The following is a 25,550-nucleotide window of genomic DNA, read 5'->3' as shown; positions in this document are numbered from 1 at the left end:
TCGTTACCACTTGAAGAACTTTACTATAATGTCTACTCTCAAAGGTGGCTGGGCAGATATTTCAAGTGATGCTATCAAAAATCCAGCCTAGAGGGCTTGTTAATTAGCACAAACAAATTATGTTAGAAATAATGTTTTCATTGGTGAAATATGTTATTGGCTAGAAAGATTGTACATGCCCCTCTATTTTTGCATGGACAGAGAGTAACAATTCAGGAAGCCCAAGAGTCAAGCTGCTTTGGCGTCGGGCCAGAGCTCCATTCAATCCTGTGTCTTCCTCACTTAACAGTAGATTCCTTTGCCTCATTGGTCTGGATGATTTGTTGATCCTGCCGTTAGAACCCTGATGCATCTGCCTCAGCAAGGTGCTTGCAGCTGTAACAAACAACCCTAAATCTCAGTGGCTTGACATAAGATTTATTTTTCATTTACTCCAAGTCCAAAGTGATCGTTTCTTGTTGGGCAGCTCTCCTGGGCTGCCCTTCTCCAAAGGGTGACTTGAAAATCCTGAGTCACTCTGTCTTTAATACCTTCATCTTGTAATGCCACCATCTTTATTTTTTATTTTAATTAAAATAATTTTTTATTTTTGGCTGCATTGGGTCTTTATTGCTGCACGCAGGCTTTCTCTAGTTGCAGTGAGTGGGGGCTACTCTTCATTGCGGTGCACGGGCTTCTCATTGCAGTGGCTTCTCTTGTCGTGGAGCACGGTCTCTAGGCACGCGGGCTTCAGTAGTTGCAGCATGTGGACTCAGTAGTTGCGGCACGCAGGCTCTGGGGCATGCAGGCTCAGTGGTTGTGGTGCACAGGCTTAGTTGCATGGGCTTAGATCTTCCCAGACCAGGGATCAAACCCATGTTCCCTGAATTGGCAGACTGATTCTTAACCACTGAGCCACCAGGGAAGTTCCCCCCATCTTTAAAATGGGCCTCCAAGGTCTCATGGAAGGTAAAAAGAAAGAAGGCTTGTGTGGGAGATGTTTATGTGTCGGGCCAGAACGCGGTCACAGGGCCTCAACCTAACTGCAAGGAGGTCGGGAAATGTAGTTCAGCTGTGTACACAGCAAGACAAGGACCAGACATGGCGGATTGTCTCTCATGCAGCGCTTTGGAGTTCCTAAAAGAACAAACAGGGATGTTACAAGAGTAAGTTATTTGAGAATTTTTGCAACTTCCTGCCCATCCATTTTTCCTCTATGTGGCAGAATTTGGCCTAGAATTTGCTTTCATTGTAGTGTACAACGTGGCTGAAAAGCAGATAGTTACCGCCTATCTTAACTTGTTGGAGGCTACCGTGATTTAATAAAAGATCCTAAAAACCAGGCAGCCAAATTGACTTACATCAGTTTGCAGTAGGGTCCAGAAATAGGTATATGTTTACGTGACTACATGCTGTTTGTTGCTACATATTTCCTACATTTTACAAAAAGTAAAATAAATCCCTTTTAAAAGATAAAATAACTACTCAGTGGGTTAGAGTGAATTTCGAAGGAACGTCAACTAGAACTTCAGTTTTTACCAGTTTTCTAGAAGTTCCTTCTATTTGTATCCCATAACAAAAAGGAGTATTCGTGGTAGAATAATTTATTCAGTGAGAGATGCGTCTTACAATATAAAAATCATTTTTTAGTCACCACAGCCTGCTTTGATGGGGATGAAGATGATCCCCCCAAAATAAATTGATATGTTTTGTTGAACCACTGCACTTTTCAAAGCACTTTTAGAGAAATGATCTCGTTTGATCTTGTAACCCTTGCCCCACTGGGAAGTCAAGAGCTGATGACTTAGCAAAGAGGAAACAGGCACAGCCAGGACATGAACCCAGGTTGTCAACCCGTAACCCCTGACGCTTCCCATCAATCCAGAGATTTTCTTGCAGCTGATGGATAAGAGCATGATCGCTGTGATGGCCCTGAGTCTAGCTCTGCAGCCAGGAGGGACCTTGCCAACAAGACTCACCCACGTTTTACTTGCAGAGGCTCCATGCCTGTCACAGGACACTCTGTAGAATGAACTGGTACTGCTTTCAGTCATATTCCTGACTGGTTGGTGTGTGTTTTGCAGAATACGTGATGACTGAGGGGCTGTTTGCAAATGAGAAGCAGCTGTAGTGGCGGGAGGATCGCTCCAGAATCCTCCCAGTGTTTCCTATAGAAGATCCTTTTGGGGTCTCAGGGACACGCAGGATACTCAGCCTGGCTTTGTTGTTCCTCCCAGCTTCCCATTCCTCCACTATTTAGCCATCTTCTTTAGTGGAAATAATATTTGCTACACCTTCAATGGGAGTATTTCAAGGTTTATCATTCAAGTCTCAAGGCTTTCTGGTAGTTTCTTCAGCATCTTTTTGATGTTCTAGGAGTTCCTAATGGCTGTAGTTAAACAAGTAAATCATTAGGTTGGAAAAAGAGGCCTTCCTTTGATAGCTATTTTAGAGTAATTGATGGGCTTTGGCCACAACCTACACACCTAACACACATCCCTGAAGCTTGGAGGACTTGTAACAAGAATCCAATCAAACAGACATGGGTTTGAATCCTGGTTTTAAAATTGATGGCCGCCTGATCCCAGACAGACTATTTAATCTCTTTATACCTTAGATTTCTACCTACCACAAGGGTTTTATCTGATGAATCAGTGAAATAATATGATGACTGGAAATGCAGCTAGGAAAGTACTTAAACATTTGGTACATAACGGGCACTCCAAAGTTAGTCCATATTAACTAGGTTCTTTTTGATTTATAGAGTTTATGTAGTGGTAGAGATGGTAGTTTTCCCATATTTGATATAACCACAAATATTGACAACATTGACACAAATGTATAATTGAGCTTAGGCTCCCATGAAAATGGAATTGAAAGGAATTTCATTTCCTTAATCTCATATTACAGATTCTTCAAGTTTATATCATCAAATGATGACTTTTGGTGTCTAGATCAGTCATAAAGTTCATTTTATTGATAAAAGATCTGGAACCAGCATATAGTTTAATAAAAATAGCTCACATCCCTTTTGGTCTTTGTATAAAACCAAGAAGAAAGATCCTGTATCAAGATTCTATATAGCTACTATAGTAGCGATAGATTTTCATGTATCAGCTCTATGGTTCTGCACCCCAAAAGAGGTTATTTGCAGTTGGAATATAAAGAAAATTTTCCTTAGCTACCTTCTTTACTGTGGTATTAGCTAACAAGTATAAAAGATGCTATTTCTATGACATCTGCTCTCTCCCCATTTTGAGTCAGCCATACTCTCTGCTAGAATACTCTTTCTAAAATGCAGTTCGAATCCTGTCCCTCTTGGGTTTAATATTCCTTTCTGGCTCTCTACTGCCTTCTAAATTCTAAAGCTGAGCATCTAAGGTCTATTAGAGCATGGCCTCCACTTCCTTTTCCTGTCTTCTCGCTGAATACATAATCTGTATTCCAACCAAGCTCGATTATTTGCTCTTCCACAGTCCTCCTCTTTGCTTCCCAGTGGTGGACCTGTCCAGTTGATCCATCCCCTTGGAACATCCTTCCCTCATCTCTGCCCAAGGAAATGCAGTGACCCTTCCAAGCATGGCTCAGTGCCATTCTGTGAGGTCTTCACGTACCCTCCCAGCCAGAAGCCCTTACGCTTTTCTTCCATTTTGTCTTGTATTATGTTTTTGATGTACTGACCCATGCCTTGTCTTAGATTTGTAACTTGTGAAGGAAAGCCCTGTGATGTCTTCACCTGTGTGTCCCCTCCAATGCCTGCTGGAGTGTCTTGCATTCAGCTTGTCTTTCCCAGACAGCTATGCAGTGGAAAACGATGGCCTCGTTTGGGGCAAATACTTTTTAACGTGGTGTGATTAATTTGATCGTGTTCCCAGCTCCCAAATTCACTTCCTTCCTCCCTCTTGATACAGAAAAGGTGTCATTTCTCTGTGCCAACATTTCTTCTCAACCTGAGAAGACATTTGAAAACCCACACTGCAGTGTGATTTAGAGAAGGAAATGGCCCAGGAGTCAGTCTGTAGCAGTATATAATTTAAATCCTACCTCCATGCTGCCAGGGGCTATTGGAATTGTGGGTTTTTAAGGAGCGTCTGATCAAGTCCACACTGTGAAATATGTCATTTTCAATACGCAGAGAAGAGGTAGAGTTTGAAGTAACATGTGGGGTTGCCTTAGACCTGCTTTTTATCATGTTTTGGAAGGTTAAGAAGCAAAGGCAATAATGCTGTTTACTCATACATCAAAAGATAGCGGGGGAGGACGAGTTAAAACAGTCCAGTGTTCAGTTCCCCTCCTTCTTCCAGTTGTCTTTGAAAGCAAAGGAACATGAGATGTGTGTGGGAATGGCATTGGCGGTATGATAGAAAACGTCAGGTTGCAGGGGAAGGGATAAAGCCAGTCCATCTCTCATAACGAGATCTGACTGTGAGGTTGGGAGGAAAACAGTACTCAACAGTCTTCTTCAGTTTTATTGTGCTGACTCTGGCTTACTTACGAAGATCAATTCTTTAATCCCTGGAAAGTAAAGCAGCCAAAAGATAGAGTGTTTGCAAAGGTTTTTCTGGTCTTTGTTTTGTAAGGACTGTCATACCTGATAAAATGTATGCTCCTGGGAGGCCCAATTGAAAGCAACCAATTGATTGACCCATTCACCAATTAATTTCTTGATATATACATACACATACATATATATATGTATGAAAAATAAACTGCATTGTAGTAGAATTAAAAATGAACAAAGCAAATGATATGATGCTGAAGCATTTAAGGGGAAGTAATGTCGGAAATTTACTTTGAAATACATCAAAAATCAGATTCACTGATGGAGACAGGGATAGATTGTTGACATATGTGTGATAAAAGAAGTATAGTAAAATGTTTACGGTAGCACATGTGGTGATTATACACATGTTCATTCTAAAACTCTTTCACTTTTCTGTAGTGTTTGATTATTTTCATAATAAAGTGACGGAAAAGATGAACTAAGTATTAAGGAAACAAATGAAATGACTACAAAGTTTTTCCCACACAGAGTGAGGGTCCAACATGCTCTGCTCTGCACCCAGATAACGATGGGTTTTCTACTTTCGTCCTGCTCTTCCCTCCACATTTCCTCTCTGCTCTTCTCTGCCCTGCTCCTTGCTGCCTGGGGCTGGCCTTACTGCATCACTCAGGCTGCTTTGCCCTTTGGCTTTTTTGGGTTCAGCTAACGAGAGGCACCGGAAGGAGATCAGAGGAGAGCAGCAGAGAGACCCTGGTGTACGTCTTGCCTAATTCCACCCTGCTTTGGTACTGCTTTCCTGGCAGCAGTTGTATTTCTTTAAAACTGCATCTCCTGGCTGTCCTTCTCTTCCAACTCTGGCTGGCGCCAGGAGCAGTATTTTCTCCTCTTGTACTTTCTGCCCTGGGTACCGGCAGCATTTCACTGCTGCTGGTCTCTGGGTGTATCCACAGCCCTAGTTTTTTCTCAGAGCTGTTCATACCTCTGTAAGATATCTTTTAATTACAATCTTTTTAGATTAAGTAAATTCTTCTTCCTGCTGGGACCCTAATTGCTACCTTTGGTACCACTGCTTTGTGATAATATGCTCTGTTTCTACTATTTTCCTCCTTAGGTGTAACCATGAGGTTTTGATTTGTGTTTAGCTTGCCTTCAGAACTCTCTGAGGATCAGGTCTGATTTAGCTTAAGGATGCCTGCTGTAAATTCATGAAGTAACTGCAAGAGCAATAGAAACCTTGATCTTTTGAGAATGAGCTTGTCCTCTGGGCCCAAATCTGCTGGCTTCTTGGCTAAGAGCACATTGAGATTGACCTATTCATTGCTGTGTGGTATTGAGAAATGATTGCAGTGATGTCCAGGGTTCCTAATAGAAATTCTAGGAACTCAGAGGTTTCTGGAACACATATGAAATGAATGGAAGATAATTCTTCATCTCTTGAGAAAGCCCCCTGAACCCAAATTAACCTCTTACAACTCCAGGGAATTTGACCTAAAGGGGAAGACCACGGCGAGCTTGGACTTTCTCCCACTTCTGTTAGGTTTGTTGCTAGTTTTTATGATGATGATATTTTTTTCAACTCTGTTCTGATTTCTTGGCTATAAATATCTTGTACCTGATATTCTACAGATCAATGCTTATTATTCAAACTTTAAAGAATTAATTAGGCAACACCTATTGTCTTCCTTTGGATTTCCCAGGAACAGACCATAGGATAAAGATTTGAATTAAAATAAGTTATATGAAAGGTGAAACAAAACAAAACAGAACAAAAAAAAAAGAGTGGGAAAGTGAGACAGGGAGTCCACTGAAAAGGCAGTCAATGAAGGTTTTCTCATCAAGTGGGTTAACACCGTGATGATTAGAGCTTATACTCATGGGAGAAACTCTAGAAAATGGTAGAGAACACATAGCACAGAGTTTTCCTACCTGAGGGGTGAGAGAGCTGGGGTATTTACATCAATTCCATCTGTCACCAGGGGAGGGCTGCTTCGGGGATGGGTGTTAATTTCCTGACACTTCTGGCCTTGCCAGGCTTATGGGTAGAGCAGTTTTCTATGTCTTCTGAGAAAATTCTTAGGCCAAAAGGTGCAAAGATTGGTAGCTAGAAGTGGGTTGGCCAGCTCTGAAGTGGTGAAGCCTGAGGGATTATGGTGGGTACTGACAGTTCTTCTACACCCATAATTGACGAATTATATTTGGAAACTCAAGACTGAATGTCATTTACCATTTTGATGGACAACCTTGCTCCCTCCCCTGCCCCCACAAGGAGTTTATATATTATGAGAAGAAGGGGAAAGATGTTTGGATATTCCAAGGAATTCGAGTTCTTAGTCTCAACCTATATCAAGATTTTCAGGGGAAAAACTTTATATTGCAGTACAAAATGGACTTTTGATTAAACCAGCTCTCCAGTTGGAGATATTCAGGAAGGGTGACTGTTTGGGTTTTAGATTCAAGAACTACCATCACCACCAACCACCCTCTACCCCCCCAGTTAAAAGCTTTATTCATTTGTGCTAATTGAGAAGGCCAGCAGAAACTGGAGTCTTCATTGCTTATGGTGATGCTCTGTTATTTAGAACTTGAGTTTAGGTTGTTGATTGTTACAGTGGGGAAGAACCCACATTTACATTTAAAGGCATGCCTTGTGCCTTCACAAAGCAGTAGTGACAGCTAACATTTATATAGTGCTTGCTATGTGCCAAGCACTGGTAACAGCACAGTATCCTAAGGCTGGCGTCATAGAATCCAAAAATTTTAGCACTAGAAGGGACCTTAGGGGTAGCTGTCTAAACCTATATGGCTTAGTGAAGGTAAGTCACTTGCCTGGGGTCATGAATCTTGTTAGTAGCAAAATCAGCACCAGGACCCAAGCCTTCTGACCCCTGACCTAGTGCTCTGTCTACTAGACCCACCACCCCTATGACCATGGGGTAGGTAAAGACTCATGTTCTATTTTCATTGACTATCTCTTTCTTTTTGAACTTGGTCTTGCTTGTATGTTTAGAGGTAATGAACCCTTAGCCCAGGCTTCTGTGACAATGCCATGCCTGGAGAAACAAATGATCTATGAAAAGGCAGCCCAAGCTACCTTCTCAGCTCAGCTCCTTGTTTGCTCCAAAATACAGGGTCTGTGAGAAGCACCATCTTCTAAGCCACAGAGACCCACAGATAGACAGACAGTGGTATTAGGGCAGAGAAAAGAGTACATTTGTATAGGATCAAAATTCCCATCTGAAATTATTTCCACAGCATGATTTTAAGTGAATCCTTCTAAGAGGCACCGTTGAAGGGGAAATTGAGGGGAAATTTGTGTCATAAGACAGTGTCAGTGGCTTAGTTAATCACTTGGCTTGCTTCTCATTGTTGGGGATAACCTTGAGGAATTAATCCACTATGGCAAAGTTCCAGGACATTTTTTAAAAACACAATTAGAGTCATTCTTTGTCAAGACTGACTTGTACAGAGTTGATCCTTTAGGGCTGAGGTTAGCAAACTTTTTCTGAAAAGGGCCAGATAATGAATATGTTATTTATTTCATTTGTATTTATTGGGTCTGTATTGCAACTACTCAGCTCTGCCATTGTAAAGCAAAAATAGCCAAGGGCAATATGTAAATAAATTTACATATGTTTCAATAAGGCTGTTTCAATACAACTTTATTTACAAAACAGGCAGAGGGCCACATTTTGCCAGAACCCTAGTCAGCCAAAGCCTTGAGATGGTGCACGTCACCAGGCCTGCTGCTTTCTTTTGTTTGCTGCCTCTATGGTGTCTGTATTCATTATTAACATTATTGATAACCTTTTTTTTCCTGATGAAAGTTTCTTGTGTCGTGGCAAATAGCTTGATTCAATTCCCAAACACAACAAAGATGGGGGTGTTACAGCAAGTCCAGGGGAGTTAGCCTTAGACAGATGTGAGGTCATCCCTCAAGCTCTCCATTTGATATAGGTAATGGGCCATATAGGACTATGTCCAAAATACACACACATAGAAAGCATTGTAGACTTGAGCCATATCTTAGAACCCCCATTCTGCTCATATTTTAAAGTAATGACAATAACTCTGTCTTAAAGGAAAAATAAGGGAGTTCCCTGGCGGTCCAGTGGTTAAGACTCCTCGCTTCTACCGCAAGGGGTACTGGTTCGATCCCTGGTCAGGGAACTAAGATTCCCACATGCCTCGAAGTTGTTATCAAGAGTAACTATTCTCAGGGCTTCCCTGGTGGTGCAGTGGTTGGGAGTCCGCCTGCCGGTGCAGGGGGCGCGGGTTCGTGCCCTGGTCCGGGAGGGTCCCGTGTGCCACGGAGCGGCTGGGCCCGTGGGCCGTGGCCGCTGGGCCTGTGCGTCTGGAGCCTGTGCTCCGCGGCGGGAGAGGCCACAACGGTGGGAGGCCCAAGTACCTCAAAAAAAAAAAAAAAAAAAGAGTAACTATTCTCATATAATTATGGTAGAAACTCTCCTATCCGCTCCAATTTGGATTGGTCAGTTAATTGGAAGAGTCAGTTAAGGGGACAATTTAAATATAGATACATTTTATTTTCAGTTGAGAGATAGTAGTGGGAGATTTATTTGACAATGCTTGGATGTAAGGATAATGCTTCTTCTTCTTCTTTTTTAAACATGGGCCCACTGATTGGAGTTCTTAGTCATGCAGCAATAGGGCATTATCTGAGTATAGCAAGCTTCCAGATTTTTCAGTCTTTTAGAGTAGCTGCAGTTGTTGCTTAGAAAACACCTTTATTGAGTTATCCCAAAGCAGTCAACCTAGTTTTTACAGAAACAATTTTTTCTTGTTATATTTGTATTTCATCCATTTACAGAATGGAAGGCCATGTAATTAAAATAACAACCAGGAGCAATGCAACTGACCCTTGGTAAGCATACCACTCAGCTGTGGGGTGAGTGGATGCCCAAGGGCCACACAGAGAGTGGAGCCCTGCCAGCGCAAGCCTTCCAGGGCACTGGGGCCATCAGTATCAAGGACACTTGAGAGGAATCTAGGATGTTGGTTAATACAGGAAGTAAGTAGGACTTGCTTTTGTTCACAGTACTTTAAAAAGTTGTTTCATTTGGGTTTGTTAAGACAAGTTTCCTGCTCACTTGTTCAAACTCGTATTTTGCACAGGCAATTTCTTTGCAGTAGGCTGTACACAAGCTTCTGCCAAACCCTGATGAAATTGTCAACTAACTTGGCTTTGGTGGAGTTCAAATCAATGAAATGCTTTTCAGTGAGTTGAGTACCCTTCATCCGTGAACCTGTGTCTTCTCTAATGACACATGTATGTAAAAAAAAAAATACAGTCATTAGTAAACTATTTCAGAATTAAAAAACCTTAAAGACTCATACAGCTTTACTACATGCCAAGTATTATTTCAAGTACTTAGAAATAATATACTTTTATTCCTCTTAACATCCCTTAGATATAGATCTTATCTCATGACCATCTTGCAGATGAAGAAACAGGCAGAAATTTGAGTGACAGAGCTGGGCTTTCTTCTTAGTCATTTCTTTCTGCCTCTCCAGAGCTGAAGGTGCCTGCAGAGGATGGGTTGGAAACTTGACCCAAATGAGAACTCTGACAGCCAGATCTTTTGCATCTTATAGTTCTTTCCAATAAGCACAAATGATGGGGTTGTCAGCCAACTGTATCATGAGGTATCAGCCCAGGGGTGGGGTGTAAGGTAAGCACAACTTCCCAAATCTCCAATTCCGCAAGGAAGACACATTTGACTTGGTGGCCAAGTCAAGAGGAGGTCTTGCCAGGTCATGAGAAGCCCTGAGTAGGAGCTGACAAAGCCTCTTTAATCCTCGGCCAAAGACCCTGAAACTCCAGCATACTTAGCTTTTATGGATATAAAATTGCTGTTTGAAAGCTAGATCACTGGACTGAATATCTGAGTGCAGGGTACTGTGTCACCAGCACCATCTTGCTATGTGTGACCCAAATTTATAAAATCGTGAGCAGGCATCACTCCTGAACTGTAACTTGGCACCTATGAAATGATGACCAACATATGAACATGCTCAGACAGTCAGGTCTGATGTAAATAGACCAAGAAGAGGTTGAACACAGCAGGCCTGGCCAGAGCCTACCACAGAGATCAGGCAAATTAAGGACTCCACCAATATATTAAGTGGTTTTCATTGCTGTCAGACAAGAAGTATCTATGAAGGCAACGATAGAAATATAGGAGACTGACAGATTATGATGAGAGTTCTTATGTGTATGGTGTTCAGAGTTGGCAAAACTCTTGTCTATATCATTAGCGTTGCTACTGGTGATAGATTTTGGAGTCAGATAGAGCTGTTTTACAATCCTGCCTCTTAGACTTGTGACTTTAGGTCAAGATCCTTAATTTTTCTGAAGGTCAGTTTTTGTTTCATGTGTGAAATGTGAATAAATCCTTTACCTTTTGGAGTTTCATGAGTTAAAGCCTATAATGCCTGTGAAGTGCCTAGCACAGAGCCTAGTTTGTAGTAGGTTTAATGATCTCCTTTATACATCTCTTTACACAGAAAGAGTCACAGGAGTGGCAGGACCTGACCCTATATCTTCTGATTCTTAGGTCAGTCGTCCTTGTCCTCAATCACATGTTCTCTAGAAGCAGGCACATTTCTGTTTAATGAACTGTAAGGCAAAGGATCGATCCACTCAGAATGGGCACCCAACTGATAGAAGAAAATGAATCAGTGCTCTGAGTTGAGACACAGAAGTGAGTATCATTCATCCGCTGAGTGGGGCGGGGGGAGCAATGACAAATGAACGTGCTTTTGCCAGTCACTTACTCATGATTACATATTCATTTATTTATTCAGCAATTGTTTATTTAGCAAGGACCATATGCCAGGTATTGTGCTAACTGCTGGGAATAAAGTGAATAAGAAATATAGTCATTTCTCTAAAACTCATTAACGCTCTGCGGAATTCCAAAGGTATAATGATTCCTGTTGGAAATAGAAATAACTTAGTCTGTAATTTAACTGTATTAGATTTAAATCGTCTGATTAAAGATTACAGAACTAATTATAAAGCTGAAAGATACATTATGAACTTCTTTTTCAGTATAATTTCTTAATATATACCATTATTAATTTATTTTTACATAAATGGAAATTCAGTGCACACGTTAGATGGTCTAGAGATTTAAAAAGAAACTGTTAAAGATAAAAGGTCTTAAGTATATGGTAAGGCTGTTTTATTGTATTACTCAATTTTCTTGACATTTTCTAGGACTTTTAGTATAATTAGTAAAATAGCTGTAACTTCTGAGGTTACGAAAGAAAGACGGTCATTTTGAAAATTGGAAAATGAAAAAAACATATTGCTGGGAAAGAAAGGACCTCCACTTTAATATTATTTATTTTCATCTTCTGGTCAAATAGAAAGCCCTTATTTTGCAATTGAACTTTAACTAGGAAAACTAAATAATTTCATAAAATTTTATCAAAGAGTCTGATTGAGGAGTCCATATTTAAGGTTGAGAGTGGAGTTTTCAATTCCTGAGACTTTGGTCCACAAGTTGAGAAAATATAGGGCTCCTATCAGTTCTTGGAGAGAAGTGGTAGTTTTTGGTTACAGAATAAAGCTTAGGGCAACCTAAATGCTAATTTTTCATGTGGTAAAACATTCTCAACTATAAGAAGGAAAAAGATGACAAGCATTTGCTTTATTTTCCTTACAAGTTACATAATTCTGTTGTCTAGACAATATTACATTAACCATATTGTTGAGTAACCCCTCCTCTGGTTGTGTAGACCAGATGTGTGTTATTTCTTCAATACTGGGGCAGTTTTAAGGGGTAGGAAGAGTACTGGGTTATAAGCCAAGAGCCCTGAGTACAAGCCATCCCATCATTATGTCCTATAATTGGGTCCATGATCACCACACATTATTATGAGGGAAATACTAGGGAAACCCTTTGTTGCTTACCCGTTATTAACCCCCAATTCCTGCCTTCTGTGGAGAGGGGGCATAGGAAGTCTTCTTTTGACAGTACTGTATAAAGTAGAACGTCTTTAAACTCATGTCTTATACCAAACCAGCCTCTCCAAGATCCACCCTTCCTCTAGACTTGCCTTTTTTTTTAAGATACCATCTTCCAGTTTTCCAAGCTTGAATCCCAGGAGTCATCTTTAAGTCCTTTTCTCTTCTCCCCTACTTGCTGATTTGTCTTCCTTGGAAATTGCCCTTTTATTTCCCTCCCTCCACATTCCAGTTTCTAGATCTTAGTTCAAACTCTTCTTACTAGAGGCTTACCATAGACTCCTAACTAACCTGCCTTCTGTCGTTCTGCCTCCTTGCCATCTATATTAGTCAGGGTGAGCTAGGTTATGCTACAGTGACAAACAATTAGAAAATCTCAGTGGCTTAAAACAAAATTTACCTGTGGTTTATGTTACCTGGTTATCATAGATTCTAGGGGTTGACTTCCATTGCCTCTTTACTCAATGACCCCAGCTCCACTCTTTAGAATTTCATCAGTTTTCCAAGGAGAAGGGGGTGTTGGATGATCTTACTCTGACAATTAAATGTTCTGTCCCAGAAGTGACACACTAACTTCCGCTCACAGCCATTGGCCAGAACTAGTCACATGGCGGACATGTGGAGTCCACTCACGTGCTTGCAACAAGTGGAGAAATGGATATTGAGGCGCACTAGGGGGCTGCACTGTTCCATCCTACAGTGAAGGACAGAATCCTCCACTAAAGACCAAGTCCTCCAATGAAGGCCATTGGAGTTTCTGCAAAGCACCCCTTTACCTAAAACCTTTCAGCCGTTCCCACTCTATCAGATGACCTAGAATTCATGGATCTCTAACGTGTATTGAACAACCAATAGTTCTCAAGCCTTTGCTATGTCAGGTACCCTGCTACGTTCTTTAATCCATTATCTTATCTATCTCTTACAACAAATGTTCAAAGTAGGCTTTATTATCCCCATATGACAGATGAAGAAACTGAGACTTAAAGAATGTCCTAGTTTGGGTTTCTCCGAAATCCGACCACGTGGCAAGGACTTGGACACCAGAAAGCCCAGTGAGGGAGGGGGCTTGTGATAACAGCAAGAGAGGCGTGTCAATAATGGAACAATGAGCGGGTTACCACAGGGGGCAGCTGCAGACCCTCTGAGAGACTGCAGAGCAGGGCTCTACACCGCGGGCCAAGGAACTCCTATACGTCATTGCTTGAGGGCTGCTCTTCAGATGTGAACTCCCCAGCACCTTTGCCCTACCCTACCCGCAGGCCAAGCACATGCTGTCAGCCTTCTGCAGATGCAAGCAGGTTGCCAGTTTTCTGGAACAGTGTTGATTCCCTGAGGGGATATGGGCATTGGCAGCTTCTGCTACAGAGAGGTGAATCTACTTGCCCAAGGAATACAGTGAATAAGATTTAAATCCAAATACTCTTGTCCCCCACACGACCTGTCCACACGGACCTGTCTGTCCACGGTGTCCGCACGGACCTCTCACTAGGTCCGGGCTAGTGAGGTGGAGGTGGATCCGGGCTCCAGCCAAAAATGTATCACTGACCACTCTCCAAGCACTCTTGTCCTTTTTCTTTCTATCCCTGGGTTCATACCATTTCTTTTTTTTTTTTTTAATAAATTTATTTTACGTATTTTTATTTTTGGCTGCGTTGGGTCTTTGTTGCTGCACGCGGGCTTTCTCTAGTTGCGGCGAGTGGCTACTACTCTTCGTTGCGGTGCACGGGCTTCTCATTGCGGTGGCTTCTCTTGTTGCGGAGCACAGGCTCTAGGTGTGCAGGCTTCAGTAGTCGTGGCTCGTGGGTTCTAGAGCGCAGCCTCAGTAGTTGTGGCGCACGGGCTTAGTTGCTCCACGGCATGTGGGATCTTCCCAGACCAGGGCTCGAACCTGTGTCCCCTGCATTGGCAGGCAGATTCTTAACAACTGCACTGCTAGGGAAATCTCATACCATTTCTTCTGCTGGGAATTCTCTCTGTTCCGTGCCTCCTATTTAAGTTCTATCCATATTCTCTGCTCAGCGCAAACGGTGCCTTCTCCGTGAAGCCTTATTTGATCATCAGAAATCCTGCTCTCCCCTCTCAGCCCTACTGTGGTCAGTTTCACTCTTCTAGCACTTCCCCTGTCCTTGCTTGCGTGGCAGAGATGCATGGACAGGTCTCTCTCTGGATTAGACTGTAGGCTCCTTGAGGGCATGAATCCTATTTTATTCAGTTGCTTCGAACACTTGGTGGAATAAGGTAGATAAATATAACTGTACATGTGCGCACGTCCACATGCACATTCATTTCACATTCAGTCCAGGTTGGCTGAATTTGCCAAACGTCACACTGAAGTCTGGACTCCGGGAGGAGGTGGTTTTCTGCTTTCCTGCTTAATGCGCCACCATCAGCTTCTCTACTCACCTGACTTCCAGCCCCTGTGTTGCCACTTGCCGTGTCCGCTCCGGAGAGGGACAGGCGAACGAGCTGACCGATGAGGACACAGTGGCCTCCAGCAGTTTGTACACGTCATGTCTGGGGGATGCGTACTTGTCATTATTCCCATTTGAAATGGCAGCGGAATGAAGATGCTTTGCCTAGTTCAGGTGACATGACCAGGAGAGTGTAATTAACCTTCAGGGGACACACTGTACCACCATAAACTATATGCCAAGAGTTTCTAGTGGTTGGGAGGCAACAAAACCTTCAACTTTGCGTGTTCAGAACTTGGTTTACCTGCAGTCTCGGTGGTGCGGTGAAGAAGGGAATTCCACCAGGCTCTCCCTGGCTTCCAAAGAGACACTCTCCTGTTGCTGAAGATCACCTTTCAGATTTCCATTGCCCACCGGAGCTCCATGACAAGAAATAACAGCAGAATAGATGGCCCTGGCCTCCACGGTGTTGCTGTTCCGCGAGCTTTTCTCATATGGCAATCCCAACCCCTCCTTGGGAATACTGCTGTTCATTTTTGAAACGCTGAGCCCAAGGAGGCACTTTGGCCACAGGTGGTAATTCATTCTAAACAAAGATAGGTGACCTGTCTCATCTTCCCCCCCGCCCCCAATTATGGAAACAGATTATATTCTTAGTCAAATCCTTTTTGAAAAAACTATATAATAACTTGCCTTAACAACTTCCTGCACAGAAAATTCTTAATTATGCAGTGGACCAAAAAAAAAAAAAAAAAGGCATTTTCTTTTATCTGTTCTGAACGAGTTGCCTTTCAATTTCATTGACTGCCCCTTTGTTCTTATAGGGCTAAGCGTTTGTTTGAAGAATGGCTTTGTCGTGTTTCCTTTGACTGTCTCCATGGCCTAAATAAAAAGTCTACCAGAAAAACACTGAAAAAATCAGCTTCTTAGTTGTGAGTCTCTTGCAAGAGCCCACAACCTAAAAGTTTGCTTTTATCTTTCAGATTCTGAAATCCATCCCATTTATAAATCGCTCATGTCCCCCCATTTGCTGTTTGACACTAACCAAGTACCCACAGTCAGTGAGTTAATCATTATTCCTGTATCACGACCACAAAGATTCCAGATGTACAAAGGGGACAGTGCTCACATGTATATGTATAGGCAATTTAAGTCCACTTTGCAAAGGTATGTGTTGATATTAGGAGGATTTTGTATATGTATATGTAAGCAGATTGCCCGGGGCTGGGAGGGCGGGCAGTGATTAATCAAGGTGAACTTTCTGGAGGAGTCAATGTCTGTGCCAGTGTTGGAAGGAAAGGGCATAATTCCATAGCGAGTCATATAAACACTTATTATTATTATACTTGGTGAGATAGTTGATATTTTCACAGAGAACCATTAACAATTGTTAAAAGTAAATCAATTCCTGCTCTCCGTCTACCCCTCTCTCTATGGAACATACAACAGAGATTTGCCCTTGTGAAAAACTGCTCTGTTGGAAAGCTCCTTTCCTGTGTTCTGTTTGTTTTTAGGTTGCAGCTTTTATTTCTGCCTTTAAGCCTCTGACTCCATATGTTTTTCATTTCCACTCAGAGGAGTTAGGACTGCTGTTGACTGAGAATGTCTAGTCTAATAAGGCTTTTTATTTTTGACCTTTTAATTTGTCTAGTGTTTCAAACTACGAAGACCCTTTGCTTTCTAATCTAGGCTGGTTTGTAGTTGTCCTCGTAGGTGGTATGGTGGGAAGAACATGGGGTTTGAAGGCAGAAGACCTTGGTTTGAGTCCCAGTCTCAGCTGTGTGACTTTAGACAAGACCTTCAACCTCTCTGAACTTCTGTTTCCTTGTTTGCAAAGTAAATTAAATAAGGAGGACAATACTTATTGGCCCCAGAATGACAGTAAGGATTACAGTTAGTCACATACATTACGTAAATTTAAATGTGTTATTTTAAATGATCAGTGCTATAATTGTGCAGGCACTGAACGGAGACTGGGCTGCCAAGAATTTCCCCTTTAAGGTCTTCTTCCATTCCTGAAACACTTTAACTGTAAACAGTTACTCACACCGAAAGCATATTTTTCTTTAGCAGTTGCCCCTTGTCAGTCCCCAAAAGTGTCTTCACATGTGGTTCCTCAAGATGTAAGTGGTGGAGTTATAGGTTTTATGGGGTTATTTCCTAATGTTAGTGCATCATGTCAAAATTGCACAAGAAGCCAACATTATTCTTGAAAGTTTTTATTATTATTCATAAAGTACAGTATATAAGCTTTGATGTCTACACATGTGACTCTCGTTTAGGGAGCCATTTGTAGGAAAAGTATTTCTCTGTAAGCATTCTGTGGGGTTGATACCCACACTGGGAGATGCATGTGGAAATTGATACCTATTAAGGAAAAGTAGATTACAGACCCCCATCTCACACTCACTCCATGTGCTCACTCATTAGGAACGCTTTATATTGATGTTTCTTTCTTTTTCTTTATTACTCCATCTGTCAGTTATTACTGGATAGCAAGCCACTCCCAAACTCAATGATTTATAAGAGCTGTTATGTATTCTCACTCATGTCTCTGCAGGTTGGCTGGCGTCAGACTGATCTTGGATGAACCCAGCCAGGTAGTGGTGTTTCAGGGTGCAGGTTTTTCTGGGCTTGATGCGTTGTAACAGTTTAGGTTCAGGTCCACGCCACGTAGGTCTTATGTCGATTCTGGTTGAAGGGGTTGTCATGGCAATGACAGAGGCACAAGAGGCAAGCCCAGGACTTCCCTGGTGGCGCAGTGGTTAAGAACCTGCCTGCCAGCGCAGGGGACATGGGTTCGAACCCTGGTCCGGGAAGATCCCACATGCCGTGGAGCAGCTAAGCCCGTGAGCCACAACTACTGAGCCTGTGCTCTAGAACCCGCGAGCCACGACTACTGAAGCCTGCGTGCCTAGAGCCCGTGCTCCGCAACAAGAGAAGCCACCGCAATGAGAAGACCGCGCACCACAACGAAGAGTAGCCCCCGCTCGTTGCAACTAGAGAAAGCCCCAACAAAGACCCAACGCAGCAACAATGGCCATTGTAAAAAAAGCAGCAAGACCCAATGCAACCAAAAGTAAATAAATAAATAAATGTATTAAAAAAGAAAAGCAAGGAGTATTGGAAAAAAAATAGAGGCAAGACCAAGGGCACAGAACGTATCAAACCTTTTATGGCATCATGTCTGCTAACACTCATTGGTCACATACTGCTAAGCTTAATGACGAGGAGCAAGGAAGTAGATACACACTGCTTATCCTGAAACCAAAGCAAAGCATATGGCCATGCCCAGTGTCACAGGGGCGGGGAAATATACTCTTTCCATGTTGGAGCATGGGGAGGTTACATATTTTTTGTCAATAATCTAATAGTCCTACTGCCAAGTACGTACGTTGAATTCCTATACACAAAATACATATGTGTGGTGCAACTCTACGGTATAAACATGGAAGTTCCAATGCCCCTCTACAATGGCCATCCTGAAATGACACATAGAGGATGATTCTCCCATACAGAACCATTTCCATTGTTAAAAAAAGATAAGATAGGCTATAGATTTTACAGGTTTGTGTTGGGTCTATCTATAATTCTACCATCCTGCTCCCTTTCTAAAAAGTATATCTACCTTGATTTATTTTTAAAAAAGCAAATCATTCTTAAACTTTGGTACTTTAGGTATGATTAGTCGTTAATTGCTTACAATAAAGCTCATACTGATGACAGCATGCCGTGACTAAGAACCACAGGTAGATTCCAGATATCCACACTGACCAGCATGTGTGGGTAGTTTATAACAAAAGAATGTCCGTGGAACATTGTAGTGATCTGGGCTTTTTTGATGGACTTGAAAAGGGAAGCATGTTTGTGCTAGTAATCAAGACAGAGAGAGGACCATGTTTGATCTTTGAATAAGTGGGTGTTTTAACATAATATACTTGAAAATTTAAAAAATATATATGGCTAATGAATAATACATAGATGGACAAACTGTCTAATAAGGATGACCAAATAGGACATCCCTTCTCTTCTTTCAGGTGTATGTTAGAAGAGTCCCAATAACTCAACACATGGAAAAGGTTAGAAAAGAATCCTTTACAAATAAGAATTTAATTGATTTTTTAAAAATTTATGCTGGAACTGAGAGGGGGATCCTGATTTGAACTTGGTAAGTAATATAACTGTATACCTTTCTACATTCCTGAAGTGCACCCAAACAATAAATAAGATTATGATGATAGTTACCAGACAACTAGTGAAGGCTACCTTACACATTTCTAGTAGGAAAAAAAAAAGCCTATGTAAAGCAGAATGTAATCCATTGCTAAGCCAACCTCCTTTTTCAGTTGATAATGGGTTGAAAGACCACATAGCTTTACACTACCTACATTGCGAAGGCAGTATCACAGTTTAGGTAGTTCAAGTAGCAATTCTGAAATGTGGAGGAATACTTGTTATATATTTCGCGATTGTGCTATTTAAACTGCAAAATACAATTAGAAGCAAGAATAATTGTTCTGATTTTTGTTTCCAAGAATAATTGTTAAGATACTTTGAGGAGTTTAACAAGTCTACTTCTGGCTAAACACAACACTCCTAGACGTGCAATTCTTTTTTTTTTTTTAACATCTTTATAGGAGTATAATTGCTTTACAATGGTGTGTTAGTTTCTGCTTTATAACAAAGTGAATCAGCTATACATATACATATATCCCCATATCCCCTCCCTCTTGCATCTCCCTCTCACCCTCCCTATCCCACCCCTCTAGGTGATCACAAAGCACCAAGCCCTGTGCTATGCGGCTGCTTCCCACTAGCTATCTGTTTTATGTTTGGTAGTGTATATATGTCCGTGCCACTCTCTCACTTCGTCCCAGCTTACCCTTACCCTTCCCTGTGTCCTCAAGTCCATTCTCTACATCTGCGTCTTTATTCCTGTCCTGCCCCTAGGTTCTTCAGAACCATTTTTTTTTAGATTTCATATATATGTGTTAGCATACGGTATTTGTTTCTCTCTTTCTGACTTACTTCACTCTGTATGACAGACTCTAGGTCCATCCACCTCACTACAAATAACTCAATTTCGTTTCTTTTTATGTCTGAGTAATATTCCATTATATATATGTGCCACATCATCTTTATCCATTCATCCGATGATGGACACTTAGGTTGCTTCCATGTCCTGGCTATTGTAAATAGTGCTGCAATGAACATTGTGGTACATGCTTCTTTTTGAATTTTAGTTTTCTCAGGGTATATGCCCAGTAGTGGGATTGCATGGTGGTATGGTAGTTCTATTTTTAGTTTTTAAAGGAACCTCCATACAGTTCTCCATAGCGGCTATAATCAATTCACATTCCCACCAGCAGTGCAAGAGGGTTCCCTTTTCTCCACACCCTCTCCAGCATTTATTGTTTGTAGATTTTTTGATGATGGCCATTCTGACTGGTGTGAGGTGATACGTCATTGCAGTTTTGATTTGCATTTCTCTAATGATTAGTGATGTTGAGCATCTTTTCATGTATTTGTTGGCAATCTGTATGTCTTCTTTGGAGAAATGTCTATTTAGGTCTTCTGCCCATTTTGGGGTTGGGTTGTTTGTTTTCTTGATATTGAACTGCATGAGCTGCATGTAAATTTTGAAGATTAATCTTTGTCAGTTGCTTCGTTTGCAAATATTTTCTCCCATTCTGAGGGTTGTCTTTCATCTTGTTTATAGTTTCCTTTGCTGTGCAAAAGATTTTAAGTTTCATTAGGTCCCATTTGTTTATTTTTGTTTTTATTTCCATTTCTCTAGGAGGTGGGTTAAAAAGGATCTTTCTGTGATTTATGTCCTAGAGTGTTCTGCCTATGTTTTCTTCTAAGAGTTTTATCGTGTCTGGCCTTACATTTAGGTCTTTAATCCATTTTGTGTTTATTTTTGTATATGGTTTTAGGGAGTGTTCTAAATTCATACTTTTACATGTAGCTGTCCAGTTTTCCCAGCACCACTTATTGAAGAGGCTGTCTTTTCTCCATTGTATATTTTGTATATTTTTGCCTCCTTTGTCAAAGATAAGGTGACCATATGTGCGTGGGTTTATCTCTGGGCTTTCTTTCCTGTTCCATTGATCTTTGTGCCAGTACCATACTCTCTTGATTACTGTAGCTTTGTAGTATAGTCTGAAGTCAGGGAGCCTGATTCCTCCAGCTTCGTTTTTCATTCTCAAAATTGCTTTGGCTATTCGGGGTATTTTGTGTTTCCATATAAATTGTGAGATTTTTTTGTTCTAGTTCTGTGAAAAATGCCACTGGTAGTTTGATAGGGATTGCACTGAATCTGTAGATTGATTTGGGTAGTATAACCATTTTCACAATATTGATTCTTCCAATCTGAGAACATGGTATATCTCACCATCTGTTGGTATCATCTTTAATGTCTTTCCTCAGTGTCTTATAGTTTTCTACATACTGGTCTTTTGTCTCCTTAGGTAGGTTTATTCCTAGGTATTTTATTCTTTTTGTTGCAGTGGTAAATGTGAGCATTTCCTTAATTTCTCTTTCAGATTTTTCATCATTAGTGCATAGGAATGCAAGAGATATCTGTGCATTAATTTTGTATTCTGTAACTTTACCAAATTCATTGATTAGCTCTAGTAGTTTTCTGGTGGCATCTTTAGGGCTCTGTATGTATAGTATCATGTCATCTGCAAACAGTGACAGTTGTTACCTCTTCTTTTCCAATTTGGATTCCTTTTATTTTTTTTTCTTCTCTGATTGCTGTGGCTAGGACTTCCAAAACTATGCTGAATAATAGTGATGAGAGTGGACACCCTTGTCTTCTTCCTGATCTTAGAGGAAATGCTTTCAGTTTTTCACCATTGAGCATGATGTTTGCTGTGGGTTTGTCGTATATGGCCTTTATTATGTTGAGGTAGGTTCCCTCATTTTGTTTATCTTACTGTGTTTGGGGTCTCCTTTTTGCAGGCTGCAGGTTCGTAGTTCCCATTGTTTTTGGTGTCTGTCCCCAGTGGCTGAGGTTAGTTCAGTGGGTTGTGTAGGCTTCCTGGTGGAGGGGACTAGTGCCTGTGTTCTGGTGGATGAGGCTGGATCTTGTCTTTCTGGTGGGCAGGTCCATGTCTGGTGGTGTGTTTTGGGGTGTCTGTGGACTTATTATGATTTTAGGCAGCCTCTCTACTAATGGGTGGGGTTGTGTTCCTGTCTTGCTAGTTGTTTGGCATAGGGTGTCCAGCACTGTAGCTTGCTGGTCATTGAGTGAAGCTGGGTGCTGGTGTTGAGATGGAGATCTCTGGGAGATTTTCGCCGTTTGATATTATGTGGAGCTGGGAGGTCTCTTGTGGACCAGTGTCCTGAAGTTGGCTCTCCCACCTCAGAGGCACAACAGTGACTCCTGGCTGCAGCACCAAGAGCCTTTCATCCACATGGCTCAGAATAAAAGGGAGAAAAAGTAGAAAGAAAGAATTAGTAAAAGTAGAAAGAAAGGAAGGAAGGAAGGAAGGAAGGAAGAAGGAAAGAAGGAAAGAAAGAAAGGAATGAGGGAAGGAAGGAAAAAAGAAAGAAAGAAGATAAAGTAAAATAAAATAAAGTAAAATATAATAAAGTTATTAAAATAAAAAAATAATTATTAAGAAAAAAATTTAAAAAACAAAAACAGATGGATAGAACCCTAGGACAAATGGTGGAAGCAAAGCTATACAGCATAAATCTTGCTCTCAAAGTCCACCTCCTCAATTTGGGATGATTCGTCTTCTATTCAGGTATTCCACAGATGCAGGGTACATCAAGTTGATTGTGGAGCTTTAATCCGCTGCTTCTGAGGCTGCTGGGCGAGATTTCCCTTTCTCTTCTTTGTTCTCACCGCTCCCGGGGCTCAGCTTTCGATTTGGCCCAGCCTGTGCGTGTAGGTCGCTGGAGGGCGTCTGTTCTTCGCTCAGATAGGACGGGGTTAAAGGAGCAGCTGCTTCGGGGGCTCTGGCTCACTCAGGCCAGTGGGAGGGAGGGGCACGGAGTGCGGGGCGAGCCTGTGGCAGCAGACGCCGGCGTGACGTCGCAGCAGCCTGAGGCGCGCCGTGCGTTCTCCCGGGGCAGTTGTCCCTGGATCCCGGGACCCTGGCAGTGGTGGGCTGCACAGGCTCCCCGGAAGCGGGGTGTGGATAGTGACCCGTGCTCGCACACAGGCTTCTTGGTGGCGGCAGCAGCAGCCTTAGCGTCTCATGCCCGTCTCTGGGGTCCGTGCTTTTAGCCGCAGCTCGCGCCAGTCTCTGGAACTCCTTTAAGAAGCGCTCTTAATCCCCTCTCCTCGCGCACCAGGAAACAAAGAGGGAAGAAAAAGTCTCTTGCCTCTTCGGCAGGTGCAGACTTTTCCCCGGACTCCCTCCCAGCTAGCCGTGGTGCACTAACCCCTTCAGGCTGTGTTCACGCCACCAACCCCAGTCCTCTCCCTGCGCTCCGACCGAAGCCCGAGCCTCAACTCCCTGCCCCGCCCGCCCTGGCGGGTGAACAGACAAGCCTCTCGGGCTGGTGAGTGTCGGTCGGCCCTGATCCTCTGTGCGGGAATCTCTCCGCTTTGCCCTCCGCACCCCCGTCGCTGCGCTCTCGAGGTAGGTTCCCTCTATGCCAACTTTCTGAAGAGTTTTTATCATAAATTGGTGTTGAATTTTGTCAAAAGCTTTTTCTGAATCTATTGAGGTGATCATATGGTTTTTCTCCTTTAATTTGTTAATATGGTGTATCACATTGATTGATTTGGGTATATTGAAGATTCCTTGCATCCCTGGGATAAATCCTACTTGATCATGGTGTATGATCCTTTTAATGTGTTGTTGGATTCTGTTTGCTAGTATTTTGTTGAGGATTTTTGCATCGACGTTCATCAGTGGTATTGGTCTGTAATTTTCTTTTTTTTTGTGACATCTTTGTCTGGTTTTGGTACCAGGGTGATGGTGGCCTCGTAGAATGAGTTTGGGAGCGTTCCTGCCTCTGCAACTTTTTGGAAGAGTTTGAGAAGGATGGTGTTAGCTCTTCTGTAAATGTTTGTAGAATTTACCTGTGAAGCCATCTGGTCCTGGACTTTTGTTTGTTGGAGGATTTTAATCACAGTTTCAATTTCATTATTTGTGATTGGTCTGTTCATATTTTCTATTTCTTCCTGGTTCAGTCTTGGAAGGTTATACCTTTCTAAGAATTTGTCCATTTCTTCCAGGTTGTCCATTTTATTGCCATAGAGTTGCTTGTAGTAATCTCTTAGGATGCTTTGTATTTCTGCGGTGTCTGTTGTAACTTCTCCTTTTTCATTTCTAATTTTATTGATTTGAGTCCTCTCCCTCTTTTTCTTGGAGTCTGGCTAATGGTTTATCAATTTTGTTTATCTTCTCAAAGAACCAGCTTTTAGTTTTATTGATCTCTGCTATTGTTTTCTTTGTTTCTATTTCATTTATTTCTGCTCTGATCTTTATGATTTCTTTCCTTCTGCTAACTTTGGGTTTTGTTTGTTCTTCTTTCTCTAGTTTTTTTTAGGTGTAAGGTTAGATTGTTTATTTGAGATTTTTCTTGTTTCTTGAGTTAGACTTGTTTTGCTATAAACTTCCCTCTTAGAACTGCTTTTGCTGCATCCCATAGGCTTTGGGTCATCGTGTTTTCATTGTCATTTGTCTCTAGGTATTTTTTGATTTCCTCTTTGATTTCTTCAGTGATCTCTTGGTTATTTAGTAACGTATTGTTTAGCCTCTATGTTTTTTACGTTTTTTTCCCTGTAATTGATTTCTAATCTCATCACGTTGTGGTCAGAAAAGATGCTTGATATAATTTCAATTTTCTTAAATTTACGGAGGCTTGGTTTGTGACCCAAGATGTGATCTATCCTGTAGAATGTTCCATGCACACTTGAGAAGAAAGTGTAATCTGTTGTTTTGGGGTGGAATGTCCTATAAATATCAATTAAATGTATCTGGTCTATTGTGTCATTTAAAGCTTGTGTTTCCTTATTAATTTTCTGTTTGGATCATCTGTCCATTGGTGTACGTGAGGTGTTAAAGTCCCCCACTATTATTGTGTTACTGTTGATTTCCTCTTTTATAGCTGTTAGCAGTTGCCTTAAGTATTGAGGTCCTCCTATATTGGGTGCATATATATTTATAATTGTTATATCTTCTTCTTGGATTGATCCCTTGATCATTATGTAGTGTCCTTCATGTCTCTTGTAACATTCTTTATTTTAAAATCTATTTTATCTGATATGAGTATTGCTACTCCAGCTTCCTTTCGATTTCCTTTTGCATGGAATAACTTTTTCCATCCCCTCACTTTCAGTCTGTATGTGTCCCTAGGTCTGAAATGGGTCTCTTGTAGACAGCGTATTATATGGGTTTTGTTTTTGTATCCATTCAGCGAGCCTGTGTCTTTTGGTTGGAGCATTTAATCCATTCATGTTTATGTTCCTATTGCCATTTTCTTAATTGTTTTGGGTTCGTTTTTGTAGGTCCTTTTCTTCTCTTGTGTTTCCCACTTAGAGAAGTTCCTTTAGCATTTGTTGTAGAGCTGGTTTGGTGATGCTGAATTCTCTTAGCTTTTGCTTGTCTGTAAAGCTTTTGATTTCTCCTTCGAATCTGAATGAGATCCTTGCAGTGTAGCATAATCTTGGTTGTGGGTTCTTCCCTTTCATCACTAT

General features: G+C 41.6%; 1 protein-coding gene across 1 annotated transcript in view; it reads left to right on the top strand.

Moving 5' to 3' along the window:
- EGFLAM (EGF like, fibronectin type III and laminin G domains) overlaps nucleotides 1–25,550 on the top strand; it is a 171,449-nt gene that overhangs the window by 7,385 nt on the left and 138,514 nt on the right. The gene's annotated exons all lie outside the window — the stretch shown is intronic.

Source organism: Delphinus delphis, chromosome 3 (genome assembly GCF_949987515.2).
Source record: "Delphinus delphis chromosome 3, mDelDel1.2, whole genome shotgun sequence".
NCBI lineage: Eukaryota > Metazoa > Chordata > Mammalia > Artiodactyla > Delphinidae > Delphinus > Delphinus delphis.
The sequence above is the reverse complement of the archived record's forward strand: the minus strand, read 5'-3'. Positions and strand labels throughout refer to the sequence as shown.